This window comes from Heteronotia binoei, chromosome 15, assembly GCF_032191835.1.
Source record: "Heteronotia binoei isolate CCM8104 ecotype False Entrance Well chromosome 15, APGP_CSIRO_Hbin_v1, whole genome shotgun sequence".
NCBI lineage: Eukaryota > Metazoa > Chordata > Lepidosauria > Squamata > Gekkonidae > Heteronotia > Heteronotia binoei.
The window spans coordinates 49381655-49404629 of NC_083237.1; the positions used below are offsets into that span (position 1 = coordinate 49381655).

At 43.4% G+C, this 22975-nt stretch overlaps 1 protein-coding gene across 1 annotated transcript in view; it reads right to left on the bottom strand.

The window, feature by feature from the left end:
- IGF2BP1 (insulin like growth factor 2 mRNA binding protein 1) overlaps positions 1 to 22975 on the bottom strand; it is a 109971-nt gene that overhangs the window by 82616 nt on the left and 4380 nt on the right. The window lies entirely within an intron of this gene.

The following is a 22975-nucleotide window of genomic DNA, read 5'->3' on the forward strand; positions in this document are numbered from 1 at the left end:
AACTGCAGCCAATCTGGATGTGGATGCCAAATTGGATCCTGCGTCAACATGTCTGGAACGATTTCTAGCCGGAGAGGTTGAGTGGTTGATAGCCTTTGGATAGATGAGAACCATGGGCGTCGTGGCCACCACGGGGCTACTAATATGACCCGGGCTTTTTGATGTTGTACCTGTCGAAGAAACCTTGATAACACCAGAATCGGGGGGAAGGCATACAGTAGGCCCTGAGGCCAACTCACTGTCATTGCGTCCACCGCTGCCGGGTGAAAAAATCTGGTGCAAAAGGTTGTTATCTGGTAGTCGTCGTGAGAAGCAAACAGGTCCATTATAGGTTGACCAAACTGTTCAACTATCTGCTGGAATATTGACGTCTTTAATCTCCATTCCCCTGGTTGTATGGTCTTTTGGCTGAGCCAATCTGCTTGAACATTGGCAATGCCCTTGATGTGTTCTGCCCTGATGGAAAGAAGGTGGTGTTCTGCCCAGTTGCATAATGTCTTTGCTTTCCTGGACAGAGCTGACGACCTCGAGTCCCCCTGATGGTTCAGGTAGGACTTTGCAGCCACACTGTCTGTTCTTACTAGTACATGCTGTTTCTGTACCTGATCGGTGAAGGATAATAGGGCTAGGCATATTGCTCGTAGTTCCAATACATTGATCAGCAGTTGGGTTTCTGACGGTAACCATCAACCCTGCGTTGGTTTGTTGTCGAGCATTGCTCCCCAACCTGACAGACTGGCATCTGTAAACAGCTGCATCTCTCTGAAAAGATAGTAAACTCTACCTTGTTGCAGATTGGAATCCCTGGACCACCACATCAGAGATTTCTTGACCTCTAATGTGACCTTGATCTGTGGATTGTTTTGTCATGATCTGGTACTGGTGAGGACTAACCTTTGTAACAGTCTTGTATGTAACCTGCCCCACTGAACTGCATCTATGTTTGAGATGAGCAAACCCATCAATTTGGCTAAAGTCAATAATGGAGTGTGAGTGTTCCGAATGACTAAATTCACAAGTTGCTTGGTTTTCTGTATCTTGTCGTTCAGAAGAAAGATAGAGTTCTTTCGTGTATCTATAATCATCCCCAAGTGTTCCAACCTTTGTGTTGGTTCTAGAGAGTTCTTGGCTATATTTATAAGAAAGCCGTGTTCCTGTAGACACTGCATAGTCGCTTGCACATCCAACAGAGATTTCCGGTTGGATGCTGATCTGATCAGAAGGTCGTCTAGATATGGATCAATGTGTATCCCCGTTGTCTGAGATGTTTCACAACATTTACCATCACCTTCGTGAATACCCTGGGGGCCATGGCTAGACCGAAGGGAAGCGCTCTGAATTGAAAGTGTCTGTTTCCCACACAGAACCAAAGGAACCGGCGATGAGATAGCTGGATCGGAATGTGCAAATAAGCTTCCGTGAGATCCAGTGAGGTAAGGAACTCTCCTGGTTGTAAGACCTCTGTGATTGACTTCAGGGTCTCCATACAAAAGTGTCGTAGATTAATGAATCTGTTGAGAAACTTTAGATCGAGTATTGCTCTCCAGTCTCCGTTTTTCTTTGGAACCGTGAAGAATACTGAATAAACACCTCGACCCCTCTGATCTGTTGGAACGTGTTCTATGGCATTGATCTCTAAGAGATGTGTGATGGCCTTGTTCATTATAGATCTTTTTGTAGAGTTCTTCCGGATCGGGGACACCAGAAAACATTCCGGTGGAACGCTTTTGAATTCTATTGCATACCCGCATGACATGATTTCTAATGTCCAGCAATCTGTTTGGGAAGCCTCCCAAGCGTCTCGGAAATATTGAAGTCTTCCCCCTACCGGAATTGAAGTCCAGTCACGCCTTGTTGAATTTTGGCTCCCGGTACTGCTTGTCTCTATGCTCTGAATTCTGCTTGTTGAATCTAGGATTATTGAACACTTTTCTGAAGGGTTGTCTTGGTTGGTTCCAGGATGATCTCTTGTTATCTGCATAGGATCTTGATCTGGCCAATGTGTGTGAGGAACGAAAGGACTGAGAATAGAAGCTGCTTCTGTCAGTTCTGCGAATGTTCCTTGGCATGGCTTTCTTTTTGTCTTTGGTTTCCACTAAGATCTTATCTAAGGCACTACCAAAAAGCTTTTCTTCTTGAAACGGATACGATATCACGATTTGTTTGGAATGGTTATCTGCAGGCCATGCTCTAAGCCAGATGACTCTTCTGGCTACTGCCCCTGACGCCAGACCTCTGGAACAGAAGGTGAGGGCATCTAGAGAAGCGTCGGCCTTGAACTCTGCTGCTTTAAGTAGTCTGGTGGTTCCCTCCATCAATTTCTTATTATTTTCTGGTAGCAATTGAGAGAGTCTCCTAGCCCAGACTATGGCTGCTCTAGATACAATAAAGGATGCAGTACATGCTTTAATTGCCATAGTTACCGCCTCGTGTGATCTTTTTAGGGCTAGGTCAACTTTCTTCTCCCAATTGTCTCTAATGGAACCGTGCCCGTCTTCTGACACCAAACCCGGATTTTGAAGAGCCATCACTGCTGCGTCCACTACTGGAACCTGCAACATTTCATTTGCAAAAACAGGCAAATCATATAACTTTTTTACAAAGGCAGGAAACTGCCAATTAGAGTTAGGTTTTCCCCATTCGGCTTTTAATTGTCTCTCAAAGAATTGTGGAAAAGGGAAAACCTTGGTAGTGGTGTGTGAGCCTGGGAAAAACTCCCTATCCCCAGTAGTTTTATTCCTGGGATTGGTATCGGTACTGGGATTCTCCTCCCCAGAGGCAGAATCTTGGAGCGCCAGTGCTGCCATGACCCTGGTTAACAAATACTGATAGTCATCAGCTTTAAAGCAGCGAACTGACTGCTCTGGGACACAGACATCCTCCACCTCCTCATCTGAAATAAAACTCTCTTGATCTTTGGATTGTGACTCCACATCCGACTGATTCTCCTCTGAATCTTCCTCTAACAATCTAGAGTTAGAGATCTCTTTTCTGGCTGCCTTAGTTGGCCAGTTGCGCTCTCTGGAAAGATTTTTCTCTGGGCATCTTGAGGAGGAAGAAGGAGGGGAAGGAGATCTGTATCCCACTGATCCCATGCCCATAGCCCCTGATTGACAGGCATTAAACCTTTCTGCTCTAATTGTTTGCTGGAGCATAGTCATAAATTCAATAGAAAATGGCCCTTTAGGGTACAGTACATTACCACTTTGTTGTATTAGGGTTGGGTTGACCGTGGAGGCGTGATCCGATAGGGGTTGGCCTCCTGTATTGTCTCCCACCGGGAGATTGGTAACTGTCCCAAGGGGCAAAGCATAAGGCTCCTGGCACCTGTCTGGCGAAACGCGCACCAAAAATCCCCCTTCAAAATGGCTGCCGTCAGATGCAAGCCTCTGGTGGGGAGGAACTTCAAGCCCTTCCGTTGAAGCCCCTGAACGTTTCAGCCTGCAGTGACTAAAGTCACTAAAACGGGCAACGTTGCCGGGAACCGCTGCAAGCTGAGAAGACATGCCGGTCCCAGGGTCCACTCCCAAAGCCTCAGTGCAAGGACTTACGGAGGACGCGTCTTCTAGGAACTCGTCCCTGAAATTTTCCATGCCACGCTCCACAAGTGAAGGCAAAGAAAAAAAAAAGTCAGCCGCTTTAAAAGCAGCCATGGCCGTGCCGCTCTCCCAACTACAGTGAACGTGTGAAGGCAGATGGAAAGTGAAAGTAGTTCAGTGTAACAGACTGGAACTTAAGAAGATTGTTAAACAGAGGAGTAAGATTGGGAAAAAGGAAGAATTAGATTAGGAATAAAGAATAGGATTAAAATTGCTTCCTATCTTCTAGGAGCTAAACTAGCTAGTTGCTCTCCCTCTAGAGCAGGGGTCCTCAAACTACGGCCCGCAGGCCAGATGCGGCCTGCTGAGGACGTTTATGCGGCCCGCCAGGTTATGGCAAAATCAGACCGGAAGTGACGTTCGACCTAAACTCGCGTTAGCAATGCACACTTCCGGCACTGGGCTAAGGCGGCGGAGACAGAGTGTGAGGTGATACCGAGGTGAGGTGAGTTCCCAGGCCAGGCTGTGTGGTGTGGGGAAGGGAGAGAGATGCAGAAGACGGAGAACTGACGGCCCGCGGCCTTGTACAGTAACGGCAGTCCGGCCCTCCAACGGTCTGAGGGACAGTGAACTGGCCCCCTATTTAAAAAGTTTGAGGACTCCTGCTCTAGAGGCAGGGAAGAAACTGAGGAGATCTGGGTGCTCCAGGGTCAAGGAAGAGGAAGAAGAATTATTCTATTTCCTGCCTCCCTGACAAGATGGTGGAAAGCACCCAAGACGGCCTCCGACTCAAGAGGGAGAACAGCATCATTTCTTTTTTCATTTTCTTAAACAGCATCATTTCTAACAGGGGCAACCAAGAATATATCCAGGAGCATGAGAAGGATAGAGAAAACAAACAAACCTCCTGATCAGTTTCACTACATTTATGATGGTTGGAAGTCCAGTCAAGTCACTGCTGGCTTATGGCAATCCTGTAGAGTTTTCAAGAAAAAAATATTCAGAGGTGGCTTGCCATTCCCTACTTCCATGTCACAACTCTGGTATTCCTTGGTGGTATCCCACAGAAATACTAGCCAGGGCTGAACCTACTTAGCTTCTGAGATGTGATGAGATTGGGCTAGACTGGGATGTCAAGGTCAAGTCACTATATTTATTCTCCCATCAATTCCGGTTTATCACACTTGGTTATCTCTTTAATTAATATATTATTTATTTATTTGTTCTTTTCTCCCTTCTTTTTATCCTTTTCTCTTCCTGGACTTAGGGATCTCCACTACCGGGTGCAGAGTCTCTTATTTGTTTGTTTTTAATTATTACTAATTCTATTTTTATTTGATTTCTCATGTATATGTATAAATGTGTATGTATATGTTTATATGTATGTGTGTATATGTTTATATAGGTGTATTTATACGTGTATATATTTATTTATATTCTTCTCCCTTTTTCTTTTTTGTTCCATTATTATTGTTATTACTATTATTTTTAATTTCTATTTGTTGTTTGTTTATATAATTATTTTGCTATGGGCTTTTATATAAATCTTGTTAATGTTCTTCCTCTACTCATTTAAGATGGCTATACTTCTATGTTTGCTCAATTATTTTTGTTGTTGTGGTTTATATATAATTATTTGTTGGTTATTCTTTGCTTATATTTTTGCATTCTTATTTCTGGCATTGTTGTAATGCATTAAGATTAAATAAAGCTGCAGGTTTTAAAATAAAAAAAGTCATTATATTTAGTTGCACTGCCGGAATGGCCTTGGGTCAGCCATAGCTCTCATAGAGGTTGTCCTTGAAAGGGCAGCTGCTGCAAGAGCTCTCTCAGCCCCACCCACCTCATAAAGTGTCTGTTGTGGGGGAAGAAGATAAAGGAGATTGCAAGCTGCTCTGAGACTCTGATTCAAAGAGAAGGGTGGGGTATAAATCTGCAGTCTTCATCTTCATCTTCTATTTGCCCTTGCATGGGCGGGAGATCGCTCTACATTTTCCCTTGTCAGACCCAGATCCTCTTTGAAGAATTCTCTGCAGACTTCATCCACCTTTAAAAGGGTTGAAACATGCTACCCTGTATGATGCACACCAATGCACAGAGGAACAAATAACACCAACTTTATGCTGATGAGGTTCGAACTTGCTAAAAGAGAGGGATAAAAGATCTTGGGGTTGCGGCTGTAAACTCAATGAAAGAGAAAACTCTATGCTGACTGAAAATAAAACAGCCAATATTATAATGCCCCGCAGAGATCTATGGGGCAGCAAAGGACACCTTGGTGGGAACTCCCAAAGTAGTGTCCTCATTTTCTGGGTGGGTCATCACCTTCAGTAACTAGAATGTGTTGCAGAACTCTTCTGCTAAAGGCAGCATCAGCTGAGTTGTATATATTTATTCACTTTATACTGTCTTAAGAAGGTGGAAACCGACAACCTTAAGAAGGTGGAAATGACCCTTGCATACTTTTTCTACTGAGGCATATTTGGCAAAGGCCGCATTCGTAGATGTGCTCCTCACTGAGTGGGCCGTAATGCCAGATGAAATTTCCAGTTTGTGTAACCTATAGGCCTCAATGATGCAGGCTTTAAGAGCAGACTTTGACATTTCCCTTCTTGTATTCAGAGGGGATATGCTTATAAACAAAGCGTCTGGGTGTTTTTTATATGCTTGGTTCTACATATGTATGCTTTAACCGCTCTCCTCACATCTTGTGTGTGCCACAATCTTTCTCTTGGATGCTTGGGATTCGGGCAGAAAGATGGGAGGCCGATCTCCTGAGACTTGTGGAAGGATGAGCTGACCTTTGGCTGAACTTTATGAAAAATGTACAACTCTGCTTTAACAGATAAAATGCCTCACTCCAGTACCCTCCTGGCCAAAGTTACTGTTATGAGGAAGACAGTCTTCACCCTCAACCATTTGACTGGTATTGACTGCCCTGATTGGCTCGAAGGGGGGGTCTAGTGAGTGCAGATAGAACTGTGTGCAGCTTCCATGCAGGGTATCTATGTATCTGTGGAGGATCTCTGAGAGTTGCACCCCTAAGGATGTGATGTATATGGAAGTTTGGAAGACTGATACCTTTAGATTGTGGTAAAACAGTAGCTTGCACTGCCATCTGCCTTCTAAAGCTGCAGCCACATACACTAAATAAGGCACTTTCATTCCACTTTCAAAGCACTTTCCAACTGGATTTTGCCAGTTCACACAGTAAAAGCCAGTTGGAAAGTGCACTGAAAGTGGATGGAAAGTGCATTATTTAGCATGTGTGATTGCAGCCAAAGTGTGGATGACTTGAGACCAGCAGTCAGCCCATCTTGTAAGAAGGCCAATACCAACTTGATTTGATGGTCCAGTGGATTAACCCCTTTTCTCCATCTAATGAACACTTTCCAGGAGGTGTTGTAAATTCTATTAGTTGATTGTTTCCTAGAAGCTAATAGTGTATCTTTCACACTCAGAGAATACCCTAAAACTGAAGGAAGTCCTTTCAGTCTCCAGGTCGTCAAATGTAACCTTTTTGAATGGGGGTGCCAGATTGGAACATGTCTGGAAATACTGGGAGGGCTAGGAGTAGATGGGTCACCATTTCCAGAAAAGCTGAGGACCATGGACAGTGAGGTCATAGTGGCACCACTACAATGACTTCCGCCTTCTATTCCTTCATTTTTCTGATCAACTTGGGATTCTTCTGACCAGCCCAATCCGTCCTATTGATTGACTGCTTGTTGAACCTGGCACTGAATGGTCCTCTTCTCAAAGGATGTCTTTGAGGATCCCCAATTGGGTCTTTTGGTATATTGCTTGTACCTAGCTAATGTGTGCTGTGGGCAAAAGGAATGATTCCCAAAAGATCTTCTGTCATTGTGCCTCAGAGTTCTGGACATCACCTTTTCCTTATCCCTGGTCTCCACAAGAATCTTGTCAAGAGCAATGCCAAACCATCTATTCCCTGTAACTATGTATTTGGAGTAAAGGTCTGCTTGCCATGTGCTCTTCTTGAGCCATAAAGGATTACAGATGCGGACGCCATGACTCTTGAGGAACAGGAACTGTGTCTAATGTAGCATCTGCTGTAAAAGAAGCGGCCCTGAGAATTCTGTTGGCCCCTTCTAAGGAAAAAAAACAAACAATTGTTTTCTGAAAGTCACAATCATTTTTATAGTCCAGACTCAGGCAGCCCTGTAAACAATGGAAGCTGTGGCTGATGCCTTGATTGCTGTGGCAGTGGCCTCATGTGCCTTCTTCAGAGCAAAGTCCACTCTCTTCTCCAGGTTATCATGAACATTTTCAAATAAAAGGCTGAATAACTGCAATGCTGCAATACAAACAGCTATTGGGGGGATCTGGAAAAGCTCATTAGTAAAGGCTTGTAAAGCATACACATTTTTAACAAAACCAGGTACTCGGTCTGCCATAGGTTTGGCCCATTCAGCTTTAAGTTGCTTTTCAAAAAACTCAGAGAAAAGGAAGGCCCTTTCCAGTGCTGTAGATCTAGAGAAGAATTCCTTTTCTCTCTAGGTCTGGCTTTCTGAGCTGGATGTGAAGCTGTGTTGTTTTCTCCTATAGAGGACTCTTGGAATTCTAAGGTTGATAGTGTTTTAGCCAGCAGGTACTGGTAATCATCAGCTTTGAAAAACTGAATGGACTGTTCTGATACATTAACTTCTACCTCATCTGACAAAAATTCCCCTTCTTCCCTGTACTCCAGGTCACTTTCTGAAGAGGGATCACCTTCTCAGTGGCTCGCTCCCCCTCTTCTTTTTTGCAGATGGGTTCTTTCTGAGCCGCCTTTGTCGGCCATTGAGGGCCCTTGTCGTAGGGCCTGACTGGGGGGGACTGGAGCGCACAAGATGGCTGCCACTCATCACTGCAGAGCTGATGAGGCAGCAGGGCCCACAGAATACTTCAAAAGATGGTGCTTTTTTATGCGATTCTGGGACATGCCTGCTCCTCCAATATCCTGCTCATCAGCAGTAGTTTTGAGAGGAGCTTCCATTTCTTCCTCTGATAGAAAGCCATAAAGCCTTGGAAGCCATAAAGAAATTTAAAGTGGTAGGCACTCCTGAAGATGTCAAAATGGCTGCTGCAGTTTTTAGAGGCTCTGAAGGTCATTGCTCAAGGCTTCAAAAACTGAGAGATTGAGGAGTTGAAATAGTGAGGGATAGAAGGTAGTAGGAAGGAAGGAAATGGACTGTAGAGAAGAGGTAGAGTATAAGAAGGAGGAAGAGATAACTGCAGATTTTAGAAAAGCCAAAAGAAGACAAAGCCTGCTCTAGAACTGCTATCCCTGTTGTAGCAGTAACAGAACTGAGAAGGCAGGTGACTCCCACAACACGGACAGGAAGAGGAAAAAGTTTTCCCTGCCTCCCTGAAAGGACGGTGGGAATCACCAAGATGTCCTCTACCTCAGAAGGAGAACTGCTAGTCAGCTCGGCAAAAAAGTTAAATTTTAATCAGCTAATAGATATAAAGCATCAATGAGAAACACGGCTTCACTTTATGGTTTGGCTGATTGGCAGAAATCGTTTTAAAGCAATGCTATGAAGAGTTTTCCAGACAAATGATTTTTCTTCTACCTTCCCAAACCCTGTAATTTTGTTATGACTTATGATCTAAAAACCAAAGAAGCTTATTTACTTATACTGCATTTCAATCAAGAGCCTGCAAGGCTGGTCCCATAAAGGCTAAAAATGTGGTTTACTTTAAACTTATCTGTATAAACCCCATCACAGAAATCAAAAGTTGCAATTCTAAGCAGAATTACTTCTAAGCCCCACTGACTCCAATGGATTTCGAACTCTGATTAGGATGGCACAACAAGCCTTTCACAATATTTTATCCCCCCAGCTGTACCTCCAAACTACCTACCAGACAAATAGTACAACCTGAAGCAGAGCCACTCCCTTCTAATTCCACTTAACGGATTTAGAAGGGTGTAGTTCTGCGTAGGATGGCCCTGTTAAGAGAGCAATTCTATGCCGCATTACTCCCAATATCAGCACACTGATTTCAGTAGGCTCACACTGGAGAAACTCTGAGCACGATTGCACAGCAATTATCTTAATTATAATACATATGAAAAGGAAATTGCATGTCTGGCTGATCCCCACATTGGAAGGGGGGATCAGAAAGAAATTCCCCCAGCATTCACTTCATGGAAAAGTCTGACAAGTAACCAGCTAACTTCTTGGCATTTGTGTTCATCCTCAGCCTTGCTGAGTGATGCATGGCTATTTGGACCCCAGGCACTTTTCTGTGCTGCACCAACTCCACTAGTACAGATGAGTGCAGTCTGAAATGTAGTCATGACCTGCAAGTTGGGGAAGGATTTAGTCCAGGGTAAAACCCAATGGCCTTTCAGCTTCTTCTTCCACAGATTTCCTGACTTCTCAAGTTGACCTTACACACAATGATCCACATGGAATCTTGGAAGAACACACTCATTGTGAACTCTATACTTCTACAAAGTATTTAGAGAATTTGGTTCAGGGCAGATCATGGACAACGGTCAATTCTTATCTCCAAAGTCTCACTATCCACCACAAGGGGGAAGGAATCACACAAGAGAGCAATAATTTATATAACCCCTTCATATGGATTCGCTTAATTCCCACTCTACCCTGTCCACATGTTACAGTTTGTCTGTACACCTGTACAACTGCAGGTAGATCCAGATGGGCAGCCATATTGGTCTGAAGCAATAGAACAAAGTTGGAGTCCTTTTAGATGAAATTGTAATTTTTATTCTAGTTTTAATCTTTGGAAATGTTTTATCTGCAATATATATATATTTATATCTGTGTTTTAAATGTACATCTGGTCTAAGGACTGTAATATCAATAAACTGTGAACTGTGCAAGACGGAGTCCAGTAGACCAACAAAGTTTTATTCAGAATGTAAGTTTCATGAGCATGCACACTTCATCAGACAATGAAATGGGGTACAGTGAGCACTGCTACATATAGTTGGCGGATAGTGATTAAGCATGCCAAGTAGTACGAAGTTAGAATCCAGGAGGGGAGGGAGAGATGCAGGTCCAGCTCCGGGGCCCTGAGTTGGGGGACCTCTGCTATAAGTTAGGAGCAGGACCCCCAGAGGCCCCCCCCAAGGTAAGGGCCTGCATGTTGGCCATAGCGGATGGACAGGGGGTGGTATTGCAATTATCCGCTCCACAGAAATCGGGTGACATGGAGTTCCAGATGCTCCTATAAAGGCCCCTCCATCTGAGCAACTCCTTGCTCAGGCTAAGACTGAGGTGCTATGAGAGTACTGCGGCAGTTATGGAGACGCTGGGCTCAACCTCCCTACTCAGCGATGAAATTCACTGGGTGACCAGAGGCCAGTCACTGTCTCTCAGGCTATCCTACTACATGAGCCTGCTGTGAGGATAAAATAATGGATAGAGAACAAGGCATGCTACTCTGAGCTCCTTGGAGAGGGGAGGATAAAAATGTGATTAATGGACAGGGTTCATGTCCACCTGGCTCCCTCCAACGGTCCAGATCCCAAATGCCGCGCATTCATAGAAAGGACAGTATTGTATTCCCTAATCCTCTCTGGTGTGTTCTCACCTCTGTTCCTGAATTCCTCTGTGTGCTTTTTTGTCTTTCCTCGTCTCCTTCCCCACCCATGTCAGTGTTAATGAGCAAACCCTCTGCCCTACAGCAAGGAGACACACACATTCAGTTTTGCACTAACAGAACACATGTGTGTAAGCATCTGACCCTCTGTGATTCAGCCCATTCTCCCTGACACACCCCATGTACTGACTCAACCGTTCTGGAACTTCTCACCGCGAAAACCTCAGGTGCCAGCTCTCAGCGGAAAATAGAGAAAGACGGTGACTGTTGTACTTGAAAGACCTGTCTTTTTAATGGTTTTGCTTGTTCCAAAATGGGGCCCCAGTCTGCTAAGATAACTGATGCAACAAACACCCATCAGCCCACTGGGAAAAAAAAAATCTCAAGCAATGAATATGGGTTTCTTAAGCACTGGCCCTAAAGAGGAATAGTAAAAAGAAAAAGAGGCACTGTTCAAGGACATCAAAACCAAACGCTTACATTTAGGATCTGTTTCAATTTACATAATTTCAAATAAGCCCTGCTCAAGTTACAGTGAATCTACATGCAACTTACATGTTCATGCATACAATTCATGTCAGAGAGTCACTGAGCATTTTCACTAAGGACAGCATGTAACAATACACAGATCAATATGGGGTTTAAATCTTACATTCACATGGGCTGAATGTAACATGAGAATTGTTCGAAGCAAAGAAGAAGAGGAGGGAATTGGTTTTTATACCCCACTTTATCCTAAGGAGTCTCAAAGCTGCTTATAATCACCTTCCTTTCCTCTCACCCCAACAGCCACCCTGTGAGGTAGGTGGGGCTCTGAGAGTTTGGAGAGAACTGTGACTGGCCCAAAGTCACCCAAGAGGCTTCCTGGGGAGTAGTGGAGAATCAAACCTGGTTCTCCAGATTTGAGTCTGCTGCTCTTAACCACTACACCACACTGGCTCTCAAGGAAAAGAAAAATGAAGTGTACACTGTATAGACTAGCCTTATTCATAAGTTACAGTGGACATACATACAATCCATGTACAGTGCAGGCCTCACATTCATCAGGAGCTCTCAGGAGCACAGCTCCTGAACCTTTCTGATGATTCCTCCTCTTCCTCCCCACCTACTTTGTCCATTGAATAGTAGGTTCAGCTGCATAACAATCCCTGGATTAGAAGAGCAGGCAGCCAGCCAGCCACCAGCGGCTTTGCCACACAGCCCCCTCCAGCAGCCTTCATTAACCCCTGGAGAAGCCTACACCATCTTTTCTCCACTTCTTATGTGATTTTGGATGGCGGATGGCTTCCTGGTCTTTTGATTGCGGGGGGGGGGGGAGGGGGGAGGGCAGCCCAGGCAAACAAAGCCTGCTTGGGCTGGCTGGATCTCTAGCCAGCTCAAGCAGGCCTCTCACCCGAGGCTCTCCTTTCTTGTGTCAGGTTGCTTTTGGTTGGCGGAGGGGGTAGCATATGCTAATGAATTATGCTAATGACCTCCACCACCTATTTTTCTACAAAATGACCCCTAGTACACACTTTATTTTTCTTTATAAGTGTGTTGAGCAATTCTCATGTTCAAAACATGTATAGTTTAATGTTCTTATCATTTGTGAACATCCATCCCTCTTACAGGCAATCGCCGCATATACATATTTAGTGACAGCTAAAGTAGTTTTCTGATCCTCACCTGCAAGGAAAAACTGGATAATTTTCTGAAAGGATAAATTCACATAACCAGATTAGAGTGAGGACAAATACCTTTCTCTCATATCAGACCATGTTTCACACTCCAATAAAATATGTTTCTTAGGGTCAGGGCTTTTTTGTAACAGGAACTTCTTTGCATATTAGGCCACACACCCCTGATGTAGCCCTGTAAGCTCTTGGCAGATTGACTACATCAGGGGCGTGTGACCTAATATGCAAGGAGCTCCTGCTAACAAAAAAAAGCCCTGCTTAAAGGGGGGGGGGGGCATTTGCTTGATCTCATCAGTTCTCAGAAGTTCAGCAGGGTCAATTCTGGCTAGTGTTTGCATGGGAAATCATCACAGAATACCAGAGATGACTCATAGGGATGCTTTCACAAAAGAGATTTGGCCCAACCTAGCCCCGCCTCCCATTCAGATTAAATGTGCACAATCACACAAGCACAACTGCCCTCCAAGCCACACCTGTTCTCACCCCATCTCCAGACACCGCCTATTTGGCTTAAAAAGCCATCTGGTTCTTCCCAATAGCTTCCCCCTGAATTGCATTTAGGTTGCATATTCGCTGGCCAACTGAACATCCAGGTGGGACTCATAAGCAGAAGAGCAGTGTGATCATGACAAGCCATTTCCAGTGTGTTCGAACCCCTCTCCGAGGAGTGCTTATGCGCTTCTCTGCTTGAGTGCACACACTGGGGGACTTTTTTAAAAAAACCAACCCTTTCTGCAGCAGGTCTGTGCTTGAGGCATGCTAGTAGTGTGAATGGCCAACCTCTGTCATGATCCTGCCGCTTTAACAGCAGTTGTCTGATAGCCTGGAAACGGACCAAACTCAAGCAGCTTTTTTGAAGCCGAGATAAGATTACGTCAATTTTCCAGTGTGATAGCACCCATAATATGGAGGCAGGCAATGGCAAACCACCTCTGAAAACCTCTTGCCTTGAAAACCTTATGGGTTTTCCACATTTACAAATTCTATTTGAATACACTTATGCTGTGAATTGGACCTCCAGTATAGCCAAGGAAAAAGAATTTAACCAAGCTAGCCTAACATATGTCCTATGAAGAAAGGCTGAAGGAGCTGGACATGTTTAGCCTTGAGAGGAGGCGGCTGAGAGGTTATATGATCACCATCTTCAAGTACTTGAAGGGCTGTCATATAGAGGATGGTGTGGAATTGTTTTCTGTGGCCCCAGAAGGTAGGGCCAGAACCAATGGGCTGAAATTAAAGCAAGAGTTCCCAGTTCAACATCAGGAAGAACTTCCTGACTGTTAGAGCAGTTTCTCAGTGGAACAGGCTTCCTCAGGAGGTGGTAGGCTCTCCTTCCTTGGAAGTTTTTAAACAGAGGCTAGATGGCCATCTGACAGCAATGAGGATCCTGTGAATTTAGGGGGAGGTATTTGTGAGTTTCCTGCAATGTGCAGGGGGTTGGACTAGATGACCCTGGAGGTCCCTTCCAACCCTATGATTCTATTCTATGATTCTATAATTTTATCACTGTATCACTGATTGAAACCCCTCATTTATCCACAGTGGTTTCATTTGTAAAGTGAACTGACACTGGCTCTTTCTTCCAACGGCTCCATACATGTTAAGGCAGGATGGATGGATGTTCACTGTAACATGTGAATAGCACTTGATGTTTATGCAAGAGATGTGAGCTTTAAATGGCAGTCATGTCTTTGAGTAAAAAAGGAGTCCAGTGGCACTTTAAACACTTATTCTAGCATAGTGCCGTTCGATCCACAGTTGAGCCAAAGAATTTTTGTGCATGATTAACAGGAAGCTTCCATGCATGATTACACAGTGATTGCATTCAAATGTAATGAGAAACCATGGAAGAGTTCAGATTCTGAGCTGCATACCATACTGACATTACAACGGTGAACCCAGGACTGTGAGACTTAATTCAGTGGCCAGGGAGCCACCGGTGGCTCTTCTGAGCTCCATCCCCCAAAGTAGCACACAATGGGGTGGGGATGGTTTTACTCCCCTTTCTGTACAGCCAGCTTTCTCTCCTCCAACCCCCTTGGCAATCTCACTCTCTCTTGACTGAGTTGCTGTGCCTCATGCTGAGAACAGTGTGAGAAGTTAAAGAGGAAAGCCCCTCCCCTCATTCCAAATACAAAAAGCTGGCTAAGGTTCAACAGTGGTGGGGTGACACAACTCCACAGAGGCTCCTCTGATCATTTACAAGGTAAGAATTATATATTTAATATTAATAATCATATCAGGTGTCCCCGACATAGTGCCCATGGGCACCAAGGCATCAGCCAACACTTTTTCTGGTGCCTACAAAGTGTTTTTAGAAAGTGGGTGGAACGAAGTAGGGCTTTTGTCTAGCAAGCCTTCTGATTAACTACTGGAGATTGGATTGGGTGTACAGATTTTTTTTAAAATGTTGCTTTGACAGCAGCTGCCACCACAGTACAAGGATCTACACTGCGTTACTGATGTTAAGCTGTGGCAATCATTTTGTGGCTGGCTCCACCTCCTGCAGCAGCCATTTTGTTGCTGCGCCAACCATGCTGTATCAGAATTACAAACGGTTAGCTCTAAAAGGTTGAGGACCCTGAATTATTTTTGCACGTGTATGTGGTGGAATACTGCAAAGCCCATATCACAGGTGTGCATGGCTTTTTTTGAGCAGGAACATAGGAACACTGGCTGGCTTGGCATCAGAGGGTGTGGCCTAATATGCAAATGAGTTCCTGGTGAGCTTTTTCTACTAAGAAAGCCCTGTATTGTGTGGCTTTTCTAGGAAGTCCACAGGATCCTCCTTCCCCACTCCCTTTGTATATGGCTCAGAGACTGATCTCTTCCAGGTTTGCAAAAAACCATATGTGGAATGTCACAGCCCAAAGGCCCAGGGAAACCATCAAGGCAACCCCAGGGCCAACAGAAGTGAATTCGATTGAAGGAGGGGCTAAATTTTACAGCGCACAAGTGCCTGATAGGGAGCCTCAGGACTTTTGTGGTAGAAAAAGCCCAGCAAGAACTCATTTGAATATTAGGCCACACCCTCGACATCACCATTGTTTAACGCAGGACTTTTTTGTAGAAAAGCCCAGTATGGACTTATTTGCATATTAGGCCACACCCCCTGACACCAAGCCAACCGGAACTGCATTCCTGCTCCAAAAAAAAAAAAAAAACCCTGGGGGGCCTATATAAAAGGAGGCACAAGAGGACCTTAGCGGTAGTTGGGAGATGTCTGGAGAGCTGAAAAGAGCTTGTTGCTGATGGGACAGGGAAAAGGCCAGCAAGTGATGGGATAGGAAAAAGGTCTAATTTGGACTGCCTGCAAAAAACAGCAACACAGAGATATGGCAATACTGGGAAACCTAAGAGTAACACTCACAATAACTTGGTTGGGGGACTCTGAAGGTACAAAGGAGTGGTGCAAAGCTACCCCTTTAAGCGATGGACATTTGATGAAGTAAGCAGGAGTTTTTCCTGTGTCAACCGGGCTTGCGTTACTCAGTCGGCTTATAACCCACAACCAGGACAATGTCCTCTGAGGCCATGTATTACCCCAAACTTTTGTTAACTGCTTCTGAATTCAGCCAATAAGACCTGCCAAGGTCAATGGGATATAATGGCCTGATCAGGAATGTTTCTGGTAATTTTCCTGTTTGTGTTTACAACAAATGCTCTTTGAATCAGATCAGTGTTGTTCTTGTCTTATAGATGGGGAACAAAAAACAAGAAATAGCGACTCAGACAAGGCTCTGCAATGAGATTTCTCAGGACACCTTATATCGTACAGCTACTCAGACAAATCCATCTCTTTTCGCTAGGTCAGATTCAGAATGGGCAGATACTGACAGTGGAAGCGAAATGTGCTGAAACTAATGAAAGGTTCAACTTGACTGGATTACAACAAAATACTATTTTAGTGCGGAACTGTTTTGTATTGCCACAGAAGTTCAGACCAGAACCAATGGGTTGAAATTAAATCGAAAGAGTTTTGGGCTAAGAAAGAACTTTCTGACAATTAGAGCTGTTCCTCAGTGGAACAGGATTCCTCAGGAGATGGCGGGCTCTCCTTTCTTGGAGGTTTTTAAACAAGAGATTTGGTGGCCATCTGAGCAGGCAGAGCCTCAGATTCAACTTATTTTCTCTGCGACACTTTTTTCACACACATACAACTGGATCAGCTGGAAAAACCAGATGGACAAAAAACACTAGAAAAATAAACTTCTTGGGTGTTTTCAACCCAGACAAAATATTTTGTGTGACTCCATACTTAATTGCAGTCCAGAGAAAGCATGCCTCAATCCCACTGAAACAATTGGGTCTTATTAAGTCCACTTAAGTACTTAGCTGTGGGTTTAAATCCCACAGATTTAAATAGGGTCCGACATGCCTAACTTCCTCTGGATGCGCCCATCTGACAGCAGAGGCAATAAACAGATTTAAATCCTAGTACTAGTTAACTGGATTGTGGATCTGGCTGAACCACAGAAATTCTGGGACAATCTAGTCCCAGTTAATCAGGAGACCAGCGTATGGTTTAACACATCAACACAGCTTTAAAGCCTTCAAGAAACTTATCTTTTCAAAGGGAAAAATGTTATAAAGAATTCTGCCTGAAGAAGATCAGAGGTGCTCTTCACCAAACAAGACAAGACTCTTAAAAGTTCCCTTTCTCTGATGTGCTATGGAAATGAGAGAGGACTGTAGGATTTCCTCACATATAAAAGCCACTGAACTCTCCCCTTGCCCTCCCCCAAACAAGCTTATCGTAATATTAGTGAGCAATGCAGAATTCCTCAAAACACACGTTCACATGATTTCCTAAGGCGACTTCAGAGAATGGTGTTTTCCAAGTGGGGACAGGCTTGTATGGTTTCCTTGTTGCTTCAGTGACAGCATAATCAAAATGTCCATGTGGCTGGTTCTACATATATTCCCCATACTAGGTCACCAGTAGCAGCTATCTTCCCCCTACTCACTCCCCACTGATGGCTTTTCCATTTAAAAAAACCACCAGCAACTGAATTATCATTATAGCACTATAACAATCCATATAGCATCATATTGTTATAACAATCTATCAGGTTCTCTGAATTGTAAATCTCTCACCCTTTCCTTGTGGGTAAGCAAGAAGGAATATATCCACAACAAAAGGGGCTAGAGACATTATTTTTAAAAAAATGGAAGATGAGAATTCAGACAACCCGACATACAAGGAGTACAATCCTAAGTAATGTTACATCCTTCAAAGTCCATTGAAATCAAAGGGTTTACAGGAGTGCAACTGTATTTAGGATTGTACTGAGACTGTTATAATGCTATAACAAAACGCAATTGCTTATTTTTAAAAATAAAAACTGTGGCAAGGAGGAAATGGGTACAGCACGGGACTGGGGCAAAGAAAATGGCATCAATGTGGGGGGACTGGGGAGATCTGGACTTTCCTGTCCACATGGGTGCCACTCTAGCTTTACTGTGTTCTTTCCCAACACAGCTGCTCATCTTTTCCTGGAAGATCCACAGATGTCCAGATACCTTTTTTTAATTTAAAAAGAAACACTGAGATTCACATAAATAGTTGTCACTAATTCTGCAGATCAGTAGGGGAGGGGTGTTTTTGGCTTGCTTTGATGGAAGGACGGATGGAGGATTTACTATGTTCTGGTTTCCAGCTGGAAACTTTTTATTCAAAATCACAGAAGATAAACTAAAAACAAAGACTAACAGTGCAATTCTATGCACAGTTACTCTAGTCTAAGCCCATTTAAATGAATGGGCTTAGATTGGAGTAACTCTCTTTAAGACTGCACTGTAAAAATCTGAGATTTCCAGTCCCCAAAGGTGGCATCCCCATCTATTCCTCTCTGTTTAGTTCTTGAGGCCTTTAAAGATCCTGAAAACTCCATACTCTGCCAAGATCCAAATAACAACAGCACATCCAAGGGGCGCTGGGGCATGTGTTTCTTACACAGCAAGAACCCACACCCACCCACATAGCATCCTGCACAGAAAATCGCATCTGAAACTGCAGTGAGTTTCAAAAGTCTGAAAATACGGGGATCAACTCCTCAACAAGAAAGGAGCAAAGATTCCACTGTTCCACGTTGTGCTGAAGCTACTTCTCTGGACACTTTCTGCTTCCTCCATTTTCAGAGATTCCTTCCTTTCTTTCTCAGAGGCCACTTCTTCCATTCCAAATTAGACGCACACAAGGTAAGACCACAGAGAGCCACCTAACTAAATTTGGGGTTAAGCTAAGGAACTCTGAAACCAAGAAGCAACATTTATTTCAAAATCCTTCACCATCCAAGCAAACCTCTTTATTTTAAAGGTAAAACTTAGTTTAGGATTACACCACATCATGACACCTGTTGCTCATTGTTCAGTTAACCACAGAGAAGTCAATTTCAGGTGGGTAGCCCTATTGCCCTGCAGTAGAACAATCCTGTGGCGCAGAGTGGTAAAGCTGAAGTGCTGCAGTTCGAGCTCTCTGTTCACAACCTTTCGATCCTGACGGAAGCTGAGTTCTGGTAGCTGGCTCAAGGTTCACTCAGCCTTTCAGCCTTCCAAGGTTGGTAAAATGAGTACCCAGCTTGCTGAGGGGAAAGAGCAGGGAAGGCAATGGCAAACCACCCCCTAAAAAGTCTGCCATGAAAACGTCATGATGCGAAATCATCCCAGAGTCGGACTGGTGTTTGCACAGGGGACCCTTTACCTCTTTTTTTTTTTAGAAGAGCTAGATTCGAGTTCAGTGGCACCTTAGAGACAAAAGATTTCCCAAGTATAAGCTTTTGAGAGTCAACACTCCCTTCGTCAGACTCTCAAAAGCTTGTATCAAGGAAATCTTCTTGGTCTTTAAGGTGCTACTGAACACAAATCTTCCTCTCTACAGAGAAGTGAGGCTGCTTCAACTTAAGCAGCACTTCCAGAATATAATATCCCTTTTCCCTCTTAAGTCAAATGATCTTGTGCAGCTCAAGCTAGCAAGTATCCTCAGTTCTCTCACCGACATCTCTTAATATAATAACAACAACAACAGACTTTATTAATAAAAGCAGAATATTTTTTAAAATCTTGCATGGGAAAGAAGTTCACAAAGCCAGCAACTAGCTGGGGTGTCCAGCACTGCAATCCTGAGCAGACTTATACCCTTCTAGACCCATTGACTTCAGTTGCTTCGAAAGGGCTTAACTCTGTACTGTTATTAGCAACCAGCAGTTCCCACCTACATGGGAATGAGGTTTATTCTGTCTCAATTTGTGGCCTTTCAAATCCGGAATCCATGTTCCTTTTCAACAATCTCTCCTGCTTTCCGAACTTGCTTGTTGGTACAATTCTGGAAAACATCAAGTGGAGAAGAGTAATTCTGTGTTTCTTCTAAGAGGGGAAGTCATTTATTATTTCAAATTTGTTTCACCACTAACCTAAAACAGATACCAGTTCTGTTTTAGTGCCCTTTACAAATCCTTTTTCTTCATGTTAGTGAAGAAATTCACTTTTTTTAACCAAAAGAAAACTGTAAAGTTCCAACAAGTCTTACAGCTGCCTGCTATTTCTCTCATCAGATCAAAGTGATAGGTATTAGAAAGGAAGGAAGATTTGCAGTGAATGTCTCTTAAACTCAACAGTGGGACCAAAAAAAATATGGGTGGGGAGCCAGACAGCTTTTTTACTCAGTCTCGTCCATCTCTCCCCTTTACTTCATCCCTTGTCCCACACTGCTTTTGTCCATGCAGGACCCATGATCCACAACACAGACTTTTTGAGTGGTCCAAGACGATCTCCCCTTTCCTCTTCACTAGCAGAAAAGCTGGTGGAACCCAATTCCGTGTCTCCAAGCAATTCAGAATTCCAAAGGACCATTTCCACCTTGCAAGCAGACATTTGTCTTATCCCAGAGAAACACAACATGTAGTTTCCACGTGTAGATCTCGTTGCTCTATGCTCTATCAATGCATCTGAGATGTGATACACTCTCCCTTACAGCTCTCCCTGTCAAAACCTGTAATACGGAGCTCAATTCTGAGCATGTGCAGTCAGAAGTAAGTCTCACTCTGGTAAGTGCATGCAGGATTGCACCAATTTGACTGTTTGATAAGTACTATTTGACTTTTTGTCATTGTTGATGATAAGATGAGACAGACAACCCTTTCGGCTCATAATTGTGAACAGTTTTTCGCTGACATTGCCATTTTTCAATAGCCTTCAAGAACTATTGCAATAACTGTATTCAAATCAAAATGCAAACTTATTTCCCAGTCCAGAGAATGGCAAACTCTGCTGTCCTTAATACTATTTTTCTCTGACGAGATTACTCTTACACTTTAAGAAGTTCACAAGACAAGATGTTTTGATTGCCTGTACCCCTCCCCACCAAATAACTGAAGCAATACTGAACAGGTAAATCCACCTAAGACTTCTGCAAAAAGCAAAACAGAACCACTATAAAATAATGATAAGCCAAGCATAATTCACTAAGAGCTTTTAGCATGATTTCAATATCCCAGCCTTTTTGCTGCAAATATTAGGAACACTTTTTGCCAGGAAATCAACACCAAGGATTCTTTAAGTTCTTCCTTTCAAGCTTTTTATGTGTGTTCATTTTGATAAGTGTAATGCAAAAACCTAAGAGCACTTCTATATGCACATATATTATCAGGTCTCTTTTGAGCAGCTGGTGCGAACCTAGGACGCACAGTTCATGGACCACTAAGCCAAGCACAACCCAACATCCTGATATGGCAGCCCACAAAGGGCTTAGTGTTCTCCAGAGATTGTCTGATATTATAAAACCAGGATGGGGAGATATGTCATGCAATTCTCAGGCCACAAGACATAGCTGGTGTACTGATTTGGTAGGCCATAAGATGCGCAGGGCCACTATAAAGTGAATGTTTCTAACAGGGCATCAAAAATATTTGCATCTCTACTGCTTTGTGTGCTAGCTACACAAAATGTCTTTAACCAATGTGACTATAATTCCACAGAAATGAGTACCAACTCCCCCCCACAAAACTAACAAGCAGACCACTTCTGTAGAAAACAAAACTCTGATCTCTACTTGCTTTAAAATCACCATACGCCAGGGCTTTTTTTGTAGCAGGAACTCCTTTGCATATTAGGCCACACACCCCTGATGTAGCCAATCCTCCAAGACCTTACAGGGTTCTTAGTACAGGGCCTACTGTAAACTTTAGGAGTGGCTACATCAGGAGGTGTGGCCTAATAGGCAAAGGAGTTCCTGCTACAAAAAAAACCCCTGTCATATTCAATGACCCCAGATTTGCTGGAATTTTGGCCAGTGAAGTATAATCAGTTTCCTCAGTTACCAAACTTCATTCCCCTTCAGGCTAGTCACTTCCAGTCTTCATATTTGGAATGTTTGCTTGATAGATTCACTTATTTTTTCCCTCCTCTCTTTATTATCCATCCATGTTTTGCCTCTCCCCCTCCCCAACAATTCCATTCACTTCTGTCTCTGCATTCTCAAGCAACCCACCCTGCCCTCTACACTTCTTTAAACATTCTTGAGCCTTTAAAACATATCCGAGGTTGTTTTAATTAACCCCTTTTCCTTATAGAAAGGCCTTCTCTGACGTTTGGAGAAACAAGTATACGTTTCCCCTAAGCCCTCTAAAAATAAATATATCACTAGGCACACTTACACCAAACATATAAGGTATTCTTTTGCTCAGTCTACACATTCCTATATTGTAAGATCAGACCACAGATCCTTCTAAGTATGTTCCTTTGAAATCAATGGGACTACTTAAAAGCGTTAAGGTAAAAGGGGAAAATGGCATATCACTTTACCACTCAATCATTTGTTTGTGTGCAATTCAATTTTTTTGGAGTAGACAATCACCCACATAAACATTGCATTTACTTAAAAGAAAACTAAGATGTAAGTCAATGTTTTCTTGTTGAGCGTCAAACATTATTTAACAGAAAATACTGTAGGAATCAGGTCATTCATGAAAACGGACTTCAAAGTGAAATATTAAAACCATTCCACAGTTCTGGTAGAAATCCCCCCCCCGCCCCATCTACTCCACAGTTCTTCTACAGGAATTTATGCATCTGTTTTGATTATTATTTAAACCAGCCAAATGGAAATATGGTAGTACAATTTATGAGTAGTAGATATGCCATATCAAAGACATCAGAATCCCATTCCTTTTTTAAAAA